Source organism: Camellia sinensis, chromosome 10 (genome assembly GCF_055761805.1).
Source record: "Camellia sinensis isolate YWXY chromosome 10, ASM5576180v1, whole genome shotgun sequence".
NCBI classification, from domain to species: Eukaryota; Viridiplantae; Streptophyta; class Magnoliopsida; order Ericales; family Theaceae; genus Camellia; species Camellia sinensis.
In genome coordinates, this window is record NC_138970.1 from 43,107,763 (window position 1) to 43,129,124 (window position 21,362).

At 37.9% G+C, this 21,362-nt stretch overlaps 1 long non-coding RNA gene across 1 annotated transcript; it reads left to right on the plus strand.

The window, feature by feature from the left end:
• The first annotated feature begins 6,448 nt into the window (after positions 1 to 6,448).
• Positions 6,449 to 20,852, plus strand: LOC145801610 (uncharacterized). Its single transcript, XR_014343236.1, has 3 exons — positions 6,449 to 6,545; positions 18,840 to 18,905; positions 20,666 to 20,852. It is a non-coding gene; the product is annotated as an uncharacterized LOC145801610 (long non-coding RNA).
• The last annotated feature ends 510 nt before the right edge of the window (positions 20,853 to 21,362 follow it).

Below are 21,362 nucleotides of genomic sequence, written 5' to 3' on the forward strand. Positions count from 1 at the left end.
CTCTTCTCTTTCTCTTTCTCTCTCTTACTCATCACTCCTTTCTTTCTGTCTATCTGTCTCTCTCTCTCTCTCTCTCTCTCTCTGTGTGTGTCTTTCACTCATCTATCTCTTCTCTCATCTCTTTTCTCTCTCTGTCTCTTTCGCTCATCTCTCTTCTCTCTATCTCTCTCATCTTTCTCTGTCTCTCTCGCTCATCTCTCTTCTCTCTCTCTCTCGTTCATCTCTCTTCTCTCTATGTCTCTCTCGCTCATCTCTCTTCTCTCTATCTCTCTCTCTCTCGTTCATCTCTCTTCTCTCTCTATCTTTTTTGTCTCTCACTCTGTATCTTTTTGTCCCTCTTTCTCTTTTCCCTGTCTCTCTCTCTTTCTCTCCCACTATGTTCGCGTTGCTCACTCTCTCCCTTCTGTCTTCTCTATTTACTGAGCTCCCTCTCGATTTATCTATCCACTACAAGAAAATGCACTTTTAGCGACCACTTTGTCTCTCTCTCGCTCATCACTCTGTCTTTGTCTCTCTCTTTCTCTCTCCTCTATCTGTCTCTCACTCATTTTTCTCTCTCTCACCACCCATCTCCTTTACCACCTTCACCACTACTGCAAACGTCATTCCACTACCACCATTACTACCACTGTCGCCACTTCACCTCTACGACTACCATTGCTACTACCATTGCCACCACTACCACTACTGCCACTATTATTACGATTACCTCTCATTCACCCTTGCCACTTCATATACTCTACCACTACCACAACTTCACCACTAATCTCCTTCGCCACCACCACCACCACCACCACCACCATCATCTCTTATCCACCACCTTCACCACTACTGCCATTACTACTACCATTACCTCTCATTCACCCTTGCCACTTCATCTACTCTACCACTACCACAACTTCACCATTAATCTCCTTCGCCGCTACCACCACCACCACCATCATCTCTTATCCACCACCTTCACCACTACTGCCACTCTCTATCCTCTACAAAAAAAAAAAAAAATATCATTAATTACAAAAAATATATATTTTAACAAAAAAATTTTTTTTTTTTGACGACGGCAACTCCCGTCGCAAAAAAAAAAAAAAAAAAAAAAAAAAAAAAAAAAAAGAAAGTTAAACGACATTATTTTGTTATTTAAATTTCATTTCTAAGAAAAAAAATTTTTTTTATTCCCGCCTGTTTTTGTTTTCCATTCCCGCTCTATTCTCTCTCTTTATCTCTTCTATCCGTCTCTCACTCATCTCTCTCTCTCTCACCACCCATCTCCTCTACCACTTTCACCACTACTGCAAACGTCATTCCACCACCACCACTACTTCCACTGTCGCCACTTCACCTCTACGACTACCATTACTACTACCATCACCACCACTCCACTACCACCACTACCACTACTGCCACTACTACCACCATTACCTCTCCTTCACCCCTGCTACTCCATCTACACTACCACTACCACAACTTCACCACTAATATTTTTTGCCATCACCACCACCACCACCATCATCTCTTATCCACCACCTCCACCGCTAATGTCACTCCCTTTCCTCTACCACAAAAAAATAGTTCATGATTTTTACTAACCAAAAAAAATAGGCCGTAGAAAAATATTTTTCATTGACCACAGAAAATAAACTTTTATTTTAGTGGAAAATATTTTTCATTAAAATATTACCCCTACTTCTACCAAATAAAAAATAATAATAATATTTTTTTTTAATTAAAATAAAAATGAAACAAATAAATTTTAAATCTTAGTAACTAAAAAAAATGAAATTTTTTTCATTAACTACAAAAAAAATTTATTTTAACAAAAAATAAATATTTTAACGACAGCAACCCGCGTCACAAAAAAAAAAAAAGAGAGAGAGAGTTAAACGGTATTATTTTATTGTTTAAATTTATTTGTGACCCCCCAAAAAAAAAGATTCACTACAACAAAAGTAACTTATGGTGACGAAAAGTAGTAAAGAAAATAAATTTTGTCACTAAATAAGAATAATTCGTGATGAATTATAAATTTTGTCACGTATAATAAAAAAATAAAAATAATAGGTGACGAAATTTATTTTTGTCAACAAATACTTCTTTTTAGGTGAGGAAAAGTAAGTTTCGTCACCGAAGGTTTTCCCGCTAGTTTTTTTTTGGGTGGCACCAAAATTTGAGACTTTTGGTGAAAAAAATTTGTCATTAATTATGAAATTATTAGCGAAGAATATATTTTCGTCACCAATTATTTTTAATATTTTATAATTATTAGCGAAGAATATATTTTTGTCACCAATTATTTTTAATATTTTAATATCATTTAGTGAGAAAAATATTTTTGTGGGCAATAACTTTTTAGTCTTTTGAGATCTTTTGGGGAAATAATTTATCTATTTTGGAGGGATAATTGAGCGGCAATGAAAAACAAATGGGCTATTCATTTCTTCCTCCTTTTGTCTAACAGTTTTCCTCTCTCTCCAAATTCCTTTACTCTTAGAGAGAGAGAGAGAGCTCGATCGATCCGTAGTTTTTGAATTAGCCATGGCGTGTACGAGCTTGGTGAATCAGTGGATCGGTTAGCAATCCTTCAATCAAGGGCCTGCATCTTCCTGTCGATTCATCTCTCCTCGTGTCTCTGCCGTCCATGCCAAATTGTACTTCGACGAACTCGTCAAAACCGCCGTGAGTTCAAAATATGCATCATTGAGCTGAGTTCGTTTTTATTTATTTATTTATTTATTTTGGGTTTTAATTATTGAAAGTTGTGAAAGTCAAATTGATTGATGATATTTCTACTTGAATTTCATTGTTTACTATGCTAATTTTTTTGGTGTAGTTTGGATGTGATTAGTTTAGAAGGTGAACTTTTGTTGATTGGTATGAAATCAAGTGTTAGGTTTTATTTCTTGGCAATCCCGTTTGACAAAACTCCTTAAAGTTGTAATTTTATTCGCATTTTTATTTCAGTGAGGCTACGAGTTGTTAGATGCGAATCCAACCCGAATCAAGCATTTCAGAGAAGTTTGTGATGATAAAGCTTTCAAGATTGCCACTTCGCTGATTATGACGGGGATCGAGTTGCCCGGTCAGCTCGCGGGGGTCCAGGGGGCAGCGCCCCTTGGCGGGTCCGGGGCAGCGCCACGGCGGGGTCGAGGGGCAGCGCCCCCGAAGCAAAATGCAAAAATGCATTCAAAGTTGCCTGTTCGATCATATTATTTTTTTCTAGTTTTTCCAGTTTTGGCCTGTCTGCTCGAGCGGGGAAAGGGACGCTCGAGCGGGGATTGGAAGCTCTCAGCATCTCTGCAGTCGTCTGAAAAAAATACTGAGATGTGTGATTTTGCGCTCGAGCGGGCTTTCTGGCGCTCGAGCGGACCTCTGTGATATTTCGCGCATTTTTGCTGAAGCCCGCTCGAGCAGGCTGTTGGGCGCTCGAGCGGAGATCGCGGGACAGATTCTATAAATTCGCGTATTGGGTCAGATTTTTAGGATAACTACTCCATATCTTCTTTTTGGTTTCTAGGGTTTATATCTGGGGATACTTTGGGAGTTTTCTTTGATGTTTTTATAGAGTATTCAACTCATGTTCTAAAGAGAGTACATCAAAGGTTGTGTTTTGTTCTACAAAAGAGAGTGTTGTTCTTCAGTTGTGTATTCTGAAGAATTCGAGCCTGAAGCTGTGGTGGAATCCAGAGTGGCTCATCAGAAAGACAATTCCGTGGTGAAGATGGGGTTGGAAGAGGCACATAAAGGTTGGTTCAATTAGGCGTTGTGGATTCGCTAGGTAATTGAGAGTATACCTGTGTAATTCCTGTAATTCTTCTTAGTGGATTGTCTTGTGGCTGTTGCCCGTGGTTTTTTTATCACAGTTGGAGGTGTCCAATTGTGGTTTTTTTCACGTTAAAATTGTTGTGTCTCTTTGTCTTGATTGTTTGATTGTTTGATTGGGATTGTTACATTCTGCTTAAAATTGATACATAATCACAAATCAACATCTAGGGGATTTCTAGATTTTTTCATCAAGATTTGAAGATGTAATCTTATTTTTAATCATGGTTTATTAAATAAATATTTCAGTCATGTTATAATTGATGGTTTGGTGTGGGCGTGGGGTGGGTAGGTTCTTGTTTCTTTAATTTAAGCTTATATTGCTTCAATTTCGTTGAGTTGTTTTAGAATTTTTATGGATTTTAATCTTCACAATTTTTTTAGCTTCTAATCTGGCTTTATTGTTGATATGGTAAATAAATTTTGATTGTCTTCTTTATTGAGCGATTTAAAATCTTTGATTTATCATCTGAATTTTCAAGTTTTACGTATTTTTGGGTTTTTTTTGGGGGGCGTTTTTTTTTTCCCTATAGTTAATATATGTAGTTAGCCATGAGATTTATAAACTAAGGTTTCGATTCTGGTGATTTGTGCATTGTTTCCTCAGATCGAACAGAGATTTGGCTTTTTATTTAAAACTGTGAAAAGTCCAAACACGATTCCATATTGCAAGAATGAAAACAACGGCACAATTCAAACATCTATTTTTTACCCCTTTCAATTTTTCCAGTTTATAGCTATGTAAGAATTTAGGTAGTTTATGAGATTGGGTAATTTTAGTTTTCCTCTGTATTAGTTGATCAGCAGAAATTCAGTGATTAACATCAAGAGAATGGCCATGTATACTATGTAAAATGTATGGCAAAAAACTAGACACGATGATGATGGTTTTGTTTTTTTTTTTGTTTTGTTTTTTTTTTTTTTTTTTTTTTTTTTTGTCATTGAACTATGCTAGCAATGTTATATGTTATTAATTTTACTATTTATATGAATCATCATATGATATAATATCATATCATGTACCATATAAAAAAACAAATATATAAAGGGTTAGGAATGCTCTATTTTTTGTGGTTCAAAAGAAAGGGAATTATCTTATTATTGTGTAGCTATTTGCTTTGTTCTTTTTTGCATTTATTAATGAAATTTGAACATTGAGAGCATTAAACTATTAGATATTGCTCTGGCATAGCCATAAGTTAGAACTGCTCTCCAATAGCTCTATTCATTTTATTTATCATTTTATTTGTTTAAATATAAGATAATAACCATTACATTTATGGCATATTTGTTTAGATGGACGAGTCAAAGAGAACTACAATATAATAAACTGTTAGTTCTAGAATGAATTGTTCTTAAATTATTTAGCTGAAAATGATATATATTTACCTATCAATCCAATTTTCATGAGACAACGGATTAATAAATTTGTTGGACATAGATTCCAATCACATACCTCATGCATCAATGATGAAATCAGATTCATTGATACAACATTCTCGTTTGAAAACTTAGTTATTTTAGTTGGTTTTTTTGACTTTTTGGCTACTTTATGAGATGAAAAAAAGTTGTGTTTGTGATGATTTGTGATTTTTATTTTTATTTTTTGTAGTTGAATAGGTACTTTGATCAATTAAGTTATAAGACAAACAAGATACATTAAAAACAAGATACAACAATCTAAAAATTTAACAATGTCAATGTGAGTATAATTTCTCTAGTAAAGAACAAATAACCCAAAAATATGTATGATAAATGAGTCATTCTATTAGTTTAAAATTTCAGTTTCAAGTGTTGACAAGGGATAAAATATTTGGTGAAGTCGATTTCCCTTTGATCATGCTCAAATTCAATGGAATGAAGTGCTTGAAATAATTTTTTGCTAGTGTAAAATGATTTTTTGTCTAATATTTGACGCAATTAGAAGATTGAATATTTAGGACTTTGCTTAACTTGATAATATTGTTTTCTGTTTTGCATAGCAACTGGAGTGAATTTCTATGTTTTCTTAGATCAGTACTAGAAAATGGAATCATAGGAGACACTGATTCGACTTTGAAATCATGTTATTGTCACTTCATTGATGATATATTAATTAGTTATGATAATATACTATCTCACAAAATCAAAATCATGTACTTAATTAAGCAAATATTGAGTACAATTTGATCAAATCAATTACAATTTGATCAAATCTATAGATGTTTATGAAGGCACCTTCCATCACTATTTTGCCAAATGTCTCACAGTTCAACGGAATAATTGAGAGTATTGATAATGTAGGCTGTAGATTTGTAAGGGTGATTAGAACTTGGTTGGATATAACTTATGGGATAGTATTTCTGCTTTTCTGGTCTAGTTATAAATTGACAAAATAAAAAATATAATATTTTTTTTTTGTTAGTGGCTCAAACTTAGAGTTTTTTTTTTTTTTTGTGTAATTGTCAAAAAAAAAAAACAAAAAAAAAAAAATTGATGAGTTAACGAGTATTCATGGTTTTATGATATGTAGTTTTTCTTTTGTGTTTTCCATATGGACATATGTTTTTTATGCATTACCTTCTTATGTTATATTTTGCATTGTCTTTTCAAGTAAATATTATGCATTATATTTTATGTCTTATATATCAATTTATGCTGTTTAGTTGCCATAATGGCCCAACACTCACAGCCTCTTGATGTCAATGTAGAGGCACAGAAGGAGGCAGCCTCCCATTCTAGTGTCGGTAAGACATTAAAGTTATTTATATTAATGAGCTTTTTGTTGAGGATTGAGTGAACTTAGCTCTAAATTCTCTAGAGTGTTTTCCTTTTATCTTCTTGTGGGTTGATGGGTTTTTCTTTATTTATTGCTTTGGTTTTTGTTGAGGGTTGAGTGACAATAGACCTATATTTTTGCTTTGGTTTTATCTTATCTGGAAACAAAGAGGGAAAAAAAGCACACCCACATATACATTGATAAAATATCATCCCTAGGTGTATATATATTCTGTCACTGTAGTTGTTTTTGTGCGGGTTCAAAAGCACTTTTACATTATTGGAGGGTCAACCTCATTTTGTCCCTTGTGACGAGTAAGTGAAAAATTAATAATGGACTTGTTGGGAATGTCTTTTCTTGTGATACTTTTTGGCGGGCAAATATGATATGAGTGGTACATTTGAGGCATTTCTTTTGGCCCCATCTATTGTTGGATTAGAATTTTTGTCGAAAAAATGTGAATAAAAAGTTTTAAATAAAGGTTAAGTTTATGTAAATATTGTACAAAATATGATGTATTTGGACCTTTGTAATATATAGGAATAGCCGCCCTATGCTGTATATGTGGTGCTTTAACAAGTTGGAGGCTTCTCCTTTGTTTGCTAGTTTCTATGCTGCTTCTATTATGTTGTTTGCTGCTCCTGTGTTGGTGCTGCTTAGGTTTTCTGCATGCCATCTTTAAGGGCTGCTCTGGGTATTGGTGTTAGCCTTTGCTGGATCATGAGCTGATGCTGAGTGGCTGATGTTGGGTGGTTACTGCTAGTGCGGTTTGTGAAAGGGCTTTTCTTGAGTTTCTTCTCTAGTTTTGCTTGCTTTTTCTCTGTTAAGGGTTGTGCAAGTGTATTTTGTGATGTTTTTGGCTAGTCTATTGGATGTTGATAGCCCTTGTTTGTGCAAATGAACATTCCTTTGTGTGGTTTATTTTAGGATGATTCTCTTTGTAATTTATTTAGTTTAGTTTGTCTATTTGCTTTTGTTTCTCTTGGGTAGCTCTAGTTTTTTTAGTTTGGTGTTGTAAGGATCAATATTTGACATGCAAGGTGAATCAACGGATGTTAACAAAGCGGTGGCCACAAAATGTAGATGGAGCTTATACCTACAGACTATGAAAAAAATACCCGAATCTTAAAAGTGGTAAGGGAGAGGAGTATGCTAAAAGCCACCCACTGCCTGAATGTGACCTCGAGAAATGGATAACGAAGATGAATGAGTCGAGTAAGGAGCATTTGGGGATGACATCAAGCATCATGGAGTTGCTTAAGAAACAAAGTTTCAATGGACAATTTAGAGGAGGAGGCATCCCATGAACTTGTAGATTGCCTTTTGGGTAAGTCTATCTTGTTTTATCTTTTCATTTTTGTCATGTTGGTTAGTATATATTGGTTAAAGCACAACAGTTTAAGAAAGTTACCAACCTCTTATATCCATTTATAGTTGTAGTCATGTCAAATGCTGTATATCCAATTGGAATCAACAGTGACAAGCTAATGTGTGAACCTATAACATCATCTGATCCAAGATTTTTAGTATCAAAATTGCAATATTGCCACATTGAACATTGCTTCTTTTTTTTTTTGTGTATGTGGAAGATGGATAATATCTTTTGTAGCTTTATACTATTTTTGCATAAGAGTATCCTTATTGTATGATTTTTAACCCTCAGGATAAAAGATGGAAATGCTGAAACACTCTATCCTAGATCATCCTTTGCCATCAATTGTACTGGTAAAGGTTTATTTACGTACATTTCTTTTGAGTGCACTATTTTTGTTCACTTCAAGGTGGTTTTGAAAATTTAAAGCTTCTTTGATTCTCTTTTCAGGTGATATAGCGACCTCGGTCTTTTCTCTTTAAATTATTGTATCCGGACTTAGGTTCCGTGGATCCTGTCATTACTTATTGGTTGTTGTTGTCCTTTAATCTCTTAGTATTTGAATTATAGGTTGTGTTGGGCGGGTCTGTTACAGGTTGGTTGATTTTAGATGCCAATAGGTGATGCCCAGATTTTGGTCTTCACGCTCGAGCGTAAGTTTTAACGCTCGAGCGGTCCCTTCGTTGTTGCTTCTCCACTTGAGCAGGAATTTTGACGCTCGAGCGTGATTTTTCATCTCCCAGTATTTTGCTCTGCAGTTCTTCAGCTCGAACGGTAGTTTTTACGCTCGAGCGTGATCCCTTGTTTTTGCTCCTCCGCTCGAGCGGGGAGTTTGACGCTCGAGCGGGTGCCAGCGCCTGCAAAACTTCTGGAAGGGTGCAATCGACGCTCGAGCGGCTTTCTTCACGCTCGAGCATGATTCTGTGTCTTACGCTCGAGCGGGGATTTCTACGCTCGAGCGTAGAGTCGATTATATCAGTCCGTGATTTCACTTTTTGGATCACTTTTTGACCTACCTTTTCTTTCTTAACCTTTAAAAACCGCCATTTGAGAGTTTCTCTCTCTACTCTCACCTTCTCTCTAAGATTTGATCTATTCCTTGTGGTCTTCTACCCTAGTTCCTTTGGAAGAAAGGTAGAGCTTCACGAGATCTTTCTTTTAATCTGAAAAAGAGAGGATTTGGAGCACTTTGGATTTTGGGTCATCATCTCCATCTTCTCTATTTTAGTTGTGATCTTCAAGGTAGGGATTTCCTACTCTATTCTATAAGCTTTGTTCTAAGTTTTGGTATTTTAAGATGTTGAGGTCACTTAGATAATTTTGGGAAAAACCCTAGTTGTATTAATTAATTAATTTGTAAAATTAATTTAAGGGAATTGGGGAATTTGGTTAAATTCATGAAATTGATGAATTCATAGATTAAATGGTGTAGTTGGATGATTTAAATCACTCACCTATTAAATTGTTGATATATTTATTTCCAGTCTAGAAATAACTGTTTTGGGCTATCGGTGGAGGATAGTCGTGATTGTTGTAGACATTGCATGTGGATTAGGAATAACTGAAACTAATCACATTGGTTAAGTCATTAATTTGACTATTGAATTAATACTGAAAATACGTGTATTGGTTGAGCATTGCATTTGCATATTGTGTGGGAGGAGATAGGGGATGTACTCCACGGTTTAGGGGAAGATAGGGGATGGACCTCTAAACCGGATTTTTGTTTGGGAGGAGATAGGGGATGGACTCCATTAGCACCATTTTTATGTGTGCTTATTATATTGAAGTGTTTTTACATGATTATTGATACAGCACTAAAATGTGTATCAAATGGGAAGTATGAAGTGTTTTGATATGAGCATGAGTCTCATTTGTTTTGTTGATATTGGAAGTAATGTGATTATGATATATAATTCACTGTTGTAAGTTTGGCCAGGTTCTGAGCCATGTTGATAATAATGGAAAGTGAAATGTGTCTTAGACATTAGTGTCATGAGACTGTTTAATAATAAAATTGATTATCTTGATTAACCATCTATTGAATGCTATAGCTTTATTCAATGCTTATATTTGGTTTAGTATTTTTCTACTGGGCTGTGGCTCACCCTTTATGGGAACATCATTTTCAGGTTCAGGTGATAAGCTACCTCCACGGACTTAGCCTGGAAGGATTTGATGTTTGGGATTTTGAAGACTTGTCTTTAGTTATATGTTTTATTTTGTTATTTTTGGGATTTCATGTAAACATTCAAGCCTAGGGCTTAACTTGTAAATGAGTTAGTACTCATCCTTTTTGTGTCCAAGTGTTAGCTTGGAAAGATGTAAGCCCTTAGGGCATTTATTTTGATGTTGCAGGATGTTACAAGTAATGTCTGTCAATAAGAATACTCTGATGACTAACTCAAATGATTCGTTTTCTTTTATAAATGCATGTTAATGTTATGGCTATTAAGGGTTTATTTTGAGGGCGTTACAACTTGGTATCAGAGCGTACCGGGTTTGAATACTTTGGGTACGTGGGAAGTGATTAGTATCACAATGGGTTCGTCTCGTTTGATAGAGACTTAGTGTAACGTTATATGCTTATGTGATAACATGTTTATGTGATTATGTGGGTATGGAATGTAGTTTCTAGGATGTTGATTGGACCCTTGAGTTCTAGTAGTCTTGTTGGAAAGGCACTTGATCACTGCTGCTTCCAACCGGAACTATAGTAACGCATTGGGACTATCATTATCCGGGAATGAAATTCGTAGGTGCTTATGTGATTATGTGCTTACGTGGAATGAATTATTGTTGTCCATTGTATTAGGACGCGAGTGTTTAGCTTTGGCACATTTATTAATGTGCTAATGTCTTTGTTTCCTTTATTAGGATGTCAGGACGAGGACGAGGACGCGGTAGGCGTGGTAGGCCGGGTAGGCAGGAGGTGCCTGTGCCAGAGGAGATTCCGATAGTTCAGGAGGGAATTGGCCAGGCCAATGTGGCCGAGCCAGTAGGCCAGCAGGCTTTGGGCCCTTTAGCTCGAGAGATAGCGGGGGCATTCAGGGAGTCAGTAGGCATTCTCAGAGCTGAGAATCAAGCTCAAGCTGTTATTGCGGATGCAGGACCTTCCTTTCTGAAGAGGGAGTTCTTCCGGTCTAATCCGGATGAATTTGTGGGTGATCCTAAAGAGCCGCTTAAGGCAGATGAATGGCTCGAACAGACAACGAAGACGTTTGAGATGCTGGGCATCGAAGACGAGGGGTTGAAAGTGACCTTGGCATCTTTCCAGTTGAAGGGGGATGCGGGTCAGTGGTGGAAGTTTACTAAGGGGCGTATAGGAGGTACGTGGGAGGCTTTTGTGAATGCTTTCCAGGAGAAGTTTTTATCTCCGGCAGTTAGGGAGAAGCTGCGAGACCAGTTTTGTCAGCTTAAGCAGTCGAGTTCTTCTGTGGCCGAGTTTGAGGCTGCATTTACTAGCTTGTCCAGGTTTGCACCTGAGTTAGTGGCGTCTGAGGAACGCCGCTGTATTGAGTTTGAGAAGAAGTTGAGGCGTGGCCTGAAGCTGAGAGTTGGGGGAACTATGATTCGGGATTATGGGCGTATGGTTGATGCTGCAGCCCATATGGAGATCATGATGCAAGAGGAGGAGGAAGGGCAGAAGGGCTCCAAGAGGAGTCAGGATAGTCAGAGTGATGGTAGGAGACAGAAGGGTTTTAATCCCCAGCAGTCTCATGGTAGCTTTTCGAGATCGACTTTTCCTGTACCGAGTGCTAGTTCGGGGAAAGGCAGTCAGGGAGACATTACCTGTTTCAAGTGTGGCCAGTTGGGCCACAAGTCTCCAGTTTGTCCTCAGAGGGGAGGAGTTCAGAGAGCAGCATCTTCTTCGGCTCGATCTCAGAGCCAGAGTCAGGGTAGAGGTCAGCCACTCTCGTGTTATCAGTGTGGTCAGCCAGGGCATATGAAGAGGTATTGCCCCCAGTTGGGTGGCACACCTGGTGCATCTGGTTTGAGGCAGATTCAGGGTCAGCAGCCAGCTCAGTCGGGCCAGGCCTCGAGGGCTAATCAGGGGGCTTCATCGTCTCAGTCGGTGCAGCAATCTTATGCTCCTAGGGGTGAGCAGGTTGATCAGAGGTCATCTGGGCGCGTGTATGCTGTTACCGCGCAGGATCTTGTACCGGCTCCATCTGTTGTGAGAGGTACTTTCTTGTTTTGCAACTCGGTTGCTAATGTTTTGATTGATACGGGTGCATCTCATTCCTTTGTGTCTGCTGCATTTGCATCTGTTTTGGAGTTGGAGTTAGCACAGTTGGCATCTCCTATTTGTGTAGTGTCGCCTCTTGGGGGTGAATTGATTTTGAAACACGGTGTTAGGGGTTGTGATATAGAGGTTGATTACCATAGAATCCCATTTTCTTTTGTAGTTATGCCTATGAGAGGTTTCGATGTTATTTTGGGTATGGACTGGTTATCGTCATACCGGGCAGTTATTGATTGCTACCGCCAGAGGGTCACTTGTTGTACCGTGAGCGGAGAGTATTTTCATTTTCTGGGGGACCGGGTTGGTGATGTGTTGCCACCGGGGTATGTTCGACGAGGAAGGAGTGAGCTTAGTGGGCTACTTGCTAACCTTTTGATTAGTGAGGATAATGAGACTCAGATTGTGTTGCCAATGGTGGTTTGTGAGTACTCGGATGTCTTTCCCGAAGATCTTGTAGGTTTGCCACCGCATCGGGAGATTGAGTTCTCTATTGACCTAGTGCCCGACACGGCACCGATTTCCATGGCACCTTATCGTTTTGCCCCAGCCGAGTTAGTTGAGTTGAAGATCCAACTCCAGGAGTTACTAGACAAGGGTTTTATACGCCCTAGTGTTTCGCCGTGGGGAGCACCGGCCCTCTTTGTTAAAAAGAAAGGTGGTGCTTTGAGACTTTGCATAGATTATCGGAAATTGAATCGGGCTACGGTTAAGAATAAGTACCCTATGCCTCGTATCGATGACCTGTTTGACCAGTTGAAGGGTTCCCGTTGTTTCTCAAAGATAGACTTGAGATCGGGTTACCACCAGTTGAGGGTCAGGGAAGAGGATATTCCGAAGACGGCATTCCGTACGCGGTATGGCCATTATGAGTTTTTGGTAATGCCATTCGGGCTCACCAATGCACCGGCAGTCTTTATGGACTTGATGAACCGGATCTTCCGGGAATTCTTGGATCAGTTTGTAGTCGTTTTTGTGGACGACATCCTTATCTATTCGCCTTCTGAGGAGGAGCACGAGGCACACTTGAGGGTGGTGCTTGAGTTACTTAGAGCCCATAGGCTGTATGCCAAGTTTGGGAAGTGTGAGTTCTGGCTGAGAGAAGTCAAATTCTTAGGCCATGTGGTATCCGGTGAAGGAGTGTCTGTTGATACATCCAAGGTAGAGGCAGTGCAAGATTGGGCACAGCCTAAGAGTGTGTTTGAGATCCGCAGTTTCCTGGGGTTAGCTGGGTATTACCGTCGGTTTGTGAAAGACTTCTCCAGGTTAGCATCACCGTTGACTAGACTGACTCGGAAGGGAGTTAAATTTGTATGGAGTGAGACTTGTGAAAAGTCGTTTCAGGAGTTGAAAGTTAGACAGACTACCGCTCCAGTATTGATTATTCCAGAGAGAGGGTTGGGTTATGCAGTCTATTGTGACGCCTCACGAGAGGGTCTGGGTTGTGTATTAATGCAAGAAGGGAAAGTAGTTGCCTATGGTTCACGTCAGTTGAAAATTCACGAGCAGAATTACCCTACGCATGATCTAGAGTTAGCAGCTGTGATATTTGCCTTGAAGGTTTGGAGGCATTATCTTTATGGTGAGAGATTTGAGGTATTCTCGGATCATAAGAGTCTGAAATATTTGTTTACACAGAAAGACTTGAACTTGAGGCAGAGGAGGTGGATGGAGTTCATAGAGGATTATGATTTTGAATTGCATTATCATCCGGGAAAGGCCAATGTGGTGGCCGATGCCCTTAGCAGAAAACCTGTTGGTGTCATAGCTAGTATAGCCATCCGAGAATGGAAGATGTTGAGTGCACTTGGAGAGTTTGCTTTACTTCTGGGCGAGTCCGTTGAGGCTGCGGCCTTGTTTTCTATTGTTGCACAGCCTACACTTGTGACTCGAGTGTTAGAGGCTCAGAGAAGTGACCTTGAGGTAGAATCTCTCCGTGAGAAGATTTCCGGTGGGAAGGTTGAGAAGGGTTTGACGGTGTATCCCGATCTGAGTGTGAGATACCGAGACCGTCCGTTTGTGCCGGAGTCTTGTCGAGAAGAGGTACTCCGAGATTTTCATCATTCACGCCTTGCGGTGCATCCGGGAGGCACTAAGATGTATCGGGATTTGGGTCGCCAGTTCTGGTGGCGGGGTATGAAGAGGGATGTGGCAGCTTTCGTATCTAAGTGCCTTACTTGTCAGCAAGTGAAGGCTGAACATCAGAGGCCAGCGGGTTTGTTGCAACCCTTGCCTATTGCTGAGTGGAAGTGGGAACACGTCACTATGGACTTCGTTGTGGGTCTTCCGAGGACTCAGCGGGGTAGTGATGCTATTTGGGTGGTTGTAGACCGGTTAACTAAGTCGGCGCATTTTATTCCTATGCGCGTGAGAGATACGGTAGATCATCTTGCCGACTTGTATATTCGGGACATAGTGAGATTGCACGGGGTTCCAGTGACGATCGTCTCGGATAGAGATCCTCGTTTTACTGCCAGATTATGGCAGAGCTTGCAGAGCGCCTTAGGTACTAAGTTGACCTTTAGCACAGCTTATCATCCTCAGACTGATGGGCAGTCCGAGCGTACTATTCAGATCCTTGAAGATATGCTTCGGGGTTGTGTTCTTGACTTTAGCGGGTCATGGGAGAGGCACTTGCCATTAGTGGAGTTTGCCTACAACAACAGCTTCCAATCTAGTATCGGTATGGCACCGTTTGAGGCCTTATACGGCCGACCGTGTAGGTCTCCTGTTTGTTGGGCCGAGGTGGGTGATGCACCTCTGTTGGGTCCGGAGTTAGTGAGGGAAACAACGGAGAAGGTTGAGCTTATCCGTAAGAGGCTTGTTACAGCCCAGAGTCGTCAGAAATCTTACGCCGACCGTAGGAGAAGACCTTTGGTGTTTGAGGTGAGTGATCACGTCTTTTTGAAGATATCACCAAGACGGGGATTGATGAGGTTTGGGAAGAGCGGGAAGTTGTCCCCTCGATTCATTGGTCCTTTTGAGATCCTTGAGAGGATTGGCGAGACTGCTTATCGTTTAGCTTTGCCGCCGCAGTTGTCCGGAGTACATGACGTGTTTCATGTGAGTATGCTTCGGAAGTATGAGCCGGATCCATCACATGTATTGGATTGGACCGATTTAGTAGTTGATGAGGATGTCTCGTATGAAGAGAGACCGGTTAGGGTCTTGGATAAGCGGGATCAAGTCTTGCGAGGCAAGACCATTCCTTTGGTGAAAGTTTTGTGGAAACATCACGGGGTGGAGGAAGCCACATGGGAACGTGAGTTGGAAGTCCGCGAGAAATATCCGGACATGTTTATTGATTTGTAATATTGTCGAACTTTAAAGCTTTTTATATATGTCTTAAGCTGTACAACATTTAGAATGTTTTGGTTAATGGAAATATTTTGGAACTTGCCTCGAAATGGAAGTTTAATGGAACATTGTATATATTGAATATATTGAAAATTGTTGAAATTGAAAGAAAATTGCATAGTGTTAATGCAGGTTGCAATATATGATTGTTTTGCATATTGTGGCATGCCTCTTTGTTAAGAGATGGAATGGCCGGTGTTGGGTCAAGTTGTTTATTAGTGAGTTATCATATTGTTGGAATTTGAGAAAAACTTGTTTTCGAAACTTTGTGCTTAATTTCGGGGACGAAATTCTTTTAAGGAGGGGAGGTTATAGCGACCTCGGTCTTTTCTCTTTAAATTATTGTATCCGGACTTAGGTTCCGTGGATCCTGTCATTACTTATTGGTTGTTGTTGTCCTTTAATCTCTTAGTATTTGAATTATAGGTTGTGTTGGGCGGGTCTGTTACAGGTTGGTTGATTTTAGATGCCAATAGGTGATGCCCAGATTTTGGTCTTCACGCTCGAGCGTAAGTTTTAACGCTCGAGCGGTCCCTTCGTTGTTGCTTCTCCACTCGAGCAGGAATTTTGACGCTCGAGCGTGATTTTTCATCTCCCAGTATTTTGCTCTGCAGTTCTTCAGCTCGAACGGTAGTTTTTACGCTCGAGCGTGATCCCTTGTTTTTGCTCCTCCGCTCGAGCGGGGAGTTTGACGCTCGAGCGGGTGCCAGCGCCTGCAAAACTTCTGGAAGGGTGCAATCGACGCTCGAGCGGCTTTCTTCACGCTCGAGCATGATTCTGTGTCTTACGCTCGAGCGGGGATTTCTACGCTCGAGCGTAGAGTCGATTATATCAGTCCGTGATTTCACTTTTTGGATCACTTTTTGACCTACCTTTTCTTTCTTAACCTTTAAAAACCGCCATTTGAGAGTTTCTCTCTCTACTCTCACCTTCTCTCTAAGATTTGATCTATTCCTTGTGGTCTTCTACCCTAGTTCCTTTGGAAGAAAGGTAGAGCTTCACGAGATCTTTCTTTTAATCTGAAAAAGAGAGGATTTGGAGCACTTTGGATTTTGGGTCATCATCTCCATCTTCTCTATTTTAGTTGTGATCTTCAAGGTAGGGATTTCCTACTCTATTCTATAAGCTTTGTTCTAAGTTTTGGTATTTTAAGATGTTGAGGTCACTTAGATAATTTTGGGAAAAACCCTAGTTGTATTAATTAATTAATTTGTAAAATTAATTTAAGGGAATTGGGGAATTTGGTTAAATTCATGAAATTGATGAATTCATAGATTAAATGGTGTAGTTGGATGATTTAAATCACTCACCTATTAAATTGTTGATATATTTATTTCCAGTCTAGAAATAACTGTTTTGGGCTATCGGTGGAGGATAGTCGTGATTGTTGTAGACATTGCATGTGGATTAGGAATAACTGAAACTAATCACATTGGTTAAGTCATTAATTTGACTATTGAATTAATACTGAAAATACGTGTATTGGTTGAGCATTGCATTTGCATATTGTGTGGGAGGAGATAGGGGATGTACTCCACGGTTTAGGGGAAGATAGGGGATGGACCTCTAAACCGGATTTTTGTTTGGGAGGAGATAGGGGATGGACTCCATTAGCACCATTTTTATGTGTGCTTATTATATTGAAGTGTTTTTACATGATTATTGATACAGCACTAAAATGTGTATCAAATGGGAAGTATGAAGTGTTTTGATATGAGCATGAGTCTCATTTGTTTTGTTGATATTGGAAGTAATGTGATTATGATATATAATTCACTGTTGTAAGTTTGGCCAGGTTCTGAGCCATGTTGATAATAATGGAAAGTGAAATGTGTCTTAGACATTAGTGTCATGAGACTGTTTAATAATAAAATTGATTATCTTGATTAACCATCTATTGAATGCTATAGCTTTATTCAATGCTTATATTTGGTTTAGTATTTTTCTACTGGGCTGTGGCTCACCCTTTATGGGAACATCATTTTCAGGTTCAGGTGATAAGCTACCTCCACGGACTTAGCCTGGAAGGATTTGATGTTTGGGATTTTGAAGACTTGTCTTTAGTTATATGTTTTATTTTGTTATTTTTGGGATTTCATGTAAACATTCAAGCCTAGGGCTTAACTTGTAAATGAGTTAGTACTCATCCTTTTTGTGTCCAAGTGTTAGCTTGGAAAGATGTAAGCCCTTAGGGCATTTATTTTGATGTTGCAGGATGTTACAAGTAATGTCTGTCAATAAGAATACTCTGATGACTAACTCAAATGATTCGTTTTCTTTTATAAATGCATGTTAATGTTATGGCTATTAAGGGTTTATTTTGAGGGCGTTACAGGTGATGTCTGCAAAGGAGATGTTGTTTTGTTTACACAGAAAGTATACAAGAAGTAACTCACTGGTTTCAGCTCTTGTTTTCCTTTTGTATATGAATCTCTTGATTTCCATCGTAGTTTGTAAATCATATTTGCTCGGTAAATGAAGGAGCTAATTCCGAACAGGTTTATATCCAAACAGGTTTGGAAAGAGAACTATTGCTGGGAGAGTTGTTAAGGAAAGCTATGGTGCTGCCAAACAACAACATACATTTACAGTAAGTTTGGGACATGTGTAGTGATGACTCGCTCAATTACTCAAGCCTCTCTTTTGCTAATGAAATCAATAATCTAGTGTTTTTTTCCTTTTCAATTTCCTTGAGTTAAACATTGTCATAGTTCATCCCTTATAAGTTTTTTTGCACAAAAATTCAGGATCTCCCTCTGTTTTGTCTTTTATTAGAAGTTATTGTTCTGCCCCTGTTTCTGTGGGTCACCTATTATTTCCTAACTAGTGACAAATGGTAGATGTCTCCAATTGAGGTTAGAGGATCAACACAAGTTGTGTAAGAAGGCAACTATTGATCATAAATCTAGAGACACTTTCTATGTAGAGCAACCATATTTTTATGTGGATTCAATGTACCCCCAGTACTGTCACTACAAATCTACTACTGTTCTAGATGCCAGATTTTTACCATCTACCTTATCTTTTCTACTTTCACATAGGGATTAACCTGATGAAATGATGTCCTGACCGAACATATTCTATGTAACAGCATGAGGTGACATTGGATGAAATTTCAACATTATGCTGTTTGAAAGATGGATACCCTTGTTATGGTTATAATATTGTTATCTTCACTCTATTTATCCTTGTTTTTATGATCGGTAAAATACATCCTTTTCAGACTTTGATTATGATATATGTATTACTATTGTTCAATGAACTGACTGAAATGTTAAAACTATTTGCAGACATACTTGGGGATCCAAATATTCAGGTTTTATTTCAAATGCACTAAGTACTCTGCTGACGAAAAGGTAAGGTCATTTATGCTAGTTCATTATTTCAACCTTTTGGGTGTAAATGCATTTTGTGTAGGTCTTGAACACTGAAGCCCAATTGCCATTTTGGTCACTTTTGTGATGTACTAGATTTATGTAAATGGCAGTAGCAGTGTCTATTGTGGGATTGAATTTATGTTTAGCTGGCAATACTATTTTATACCTGCAAAACTGCCTGAAGTAAGCATGTAGTTTGACCTTTTTTTTTTGGGTGGGCTGCATTCAAGTAATCTTCTACTCACTTTTGAACATAATAGGTTTTGATTCAGGTTGCCTCCTTAACTCATTGAACTAAAAATTAACACAAATAATAAGTTCTAGATATATATATATATATATATATATTAAAGTCTTTAAATGTCTATTTTTCTTCTTTTGAGATAAGTTATTTAAATGGCTGGTTTGGCATGCCTACCTAAAATCTGTTCAGTGTTAAGGCTAGGCACTGGCTGTATTGATCTGACGAGAATTTGATAGGGCTCAAATTCAAAAGCAAACTATAATTTTGTTGGAATTTGAGCTTCAGTATTTCTATACTTTAAACTGTTGGACCAATTGATGTCATAACAAATCATCCAGAGGTATAGCTATTTGACCACATCATAGCTGCAGTGTGAATTTGTCAAGGCAGCATAGGAGCTCAAAACATGTGAATTTGGATACTATTTTAACCATCCTGCCCCCACTGAAGGGCAAGGTTGCATGGTCTAAGACTATTAAAACATAGCAAGATAATTGTTAATTCTTGACATTGGTATACTTCCAAAGTTGGTTTCACAAATGGGCCTAAGTTGTATTTGAGGTGCATGGTGCAAAATCTAAGATATGATATCGTTGATGAGATCCATATGAGCTACTTTTTCTGCCTAAAAAAATATGATTTCAGCAAATAATGTCATGGTCCAACAGAAAATTGGGTTCATATAAGAGTTAAGATATACTAATTGAATGAATTGATAATTACAAGTCTCCTACTTCAATTTTTGCGAATTGCTTTTATATGTTGTATGTGATGGATTTCATTGACATGCACAGAGAGAAGTGCTGGATAGTGAGGACCTGTTATTGTTTGTCACTTACATGGACAGACTTTAATTGTGGAGAATTTGCTATTTCAATAGAGTATTTTGTCATGGTTGAAAATCATATAATTCTCGTATTTTTGACAGTTACAATCTTTAAAGTATCTATCTGTGGCTGATCCTATTCTTATAAAGATGTGCTTCATCTCAAGTTATTAAATTAGGGAGCTGAAGGTTTAGATAAGGGGGTTGTATGCAAGTTGTTTCTTTTTAATTTAGTGTGCTGGGCTCTTATTATTTCCTCTACTTGGATTGCTCCCATACCAATTTGTAATTATTCAGGCTATGTGGTTTCTGCTTTTAAGACCAATAAGCTTTATTGATCCTTATTTGTTTTATAGTTTTTAGTGAGTTATATGTTGATATCATATGATTTGATTGTCCATATAATACTCCATTTTATCATTTATGTGATCCTTTCTGCATTGTTGCATATTGTCTTCTTTTGTGGTGCTGTTTTACTGATATTTGTGTGGAGAATCAAAATAATTATGTCATTTTTGGTGGCTGTGGGGAAATGATTGGAGGCAGTTTAACAACTGGATAAATTACATTATTTTTGGTGTGATCTAAATGTAAGTTTATAAATTAATTAGTAAGTTTATTCATATGCTTCTGGCGGTTTTTAAATTAATTTGTTTTTTTATTTTTCAGGTCAGCAATTTCTTGGAGAGATGCAAAATATGGTCAAAGAATTCAAGAACTTACTTTTTTCAAGTTTTTTATTTTTTATTTTTTAATGTATGTAATCACAGTTAATTTTTTTTTTTATTAATTTCTTTGTATATACTTTTAAACATTTAACTTTCATTTATGAAATATATGATATTATTTCATTCAATATATGGTTGTGATTCAAAATATAGTATATAGTGTGTATTATATTATTCAAATGCGCGTGCAAAAATAATATTGATTATTCTTTAAATATGTCAAATTTTTTTTTATCACATGTTTTATTAGTTATTAATCACATTTAAAAGGTGTGATCTAAATTTTTTAATCACACTTAAAAAGTGTGATCTAAAGTTTTTAATCACACTTAAAAGGTGTGATCTAAATGTTTTTAACCACACTTAAAAGGTGTGATCTAAATGTTTTTAACCACACTTAAAAGGTGTGATCTAAATGTTTTTAATCATACTTAAAAGGTGTGATCTAAATATTATTAATCACACTTAAAAGATGTGATGAAAACATTTTTTAATGACACTTAAAAAGTGTGATTAAAAATGACCATTTTTAATCACACTCCTAAGGACCACACTTTAATAAAACTTAAAAGGTGTGATTAAAAAACATACATCACACCAAAAAAGTGTGATCTTTATCTATATTTGTAGTAGTGTTT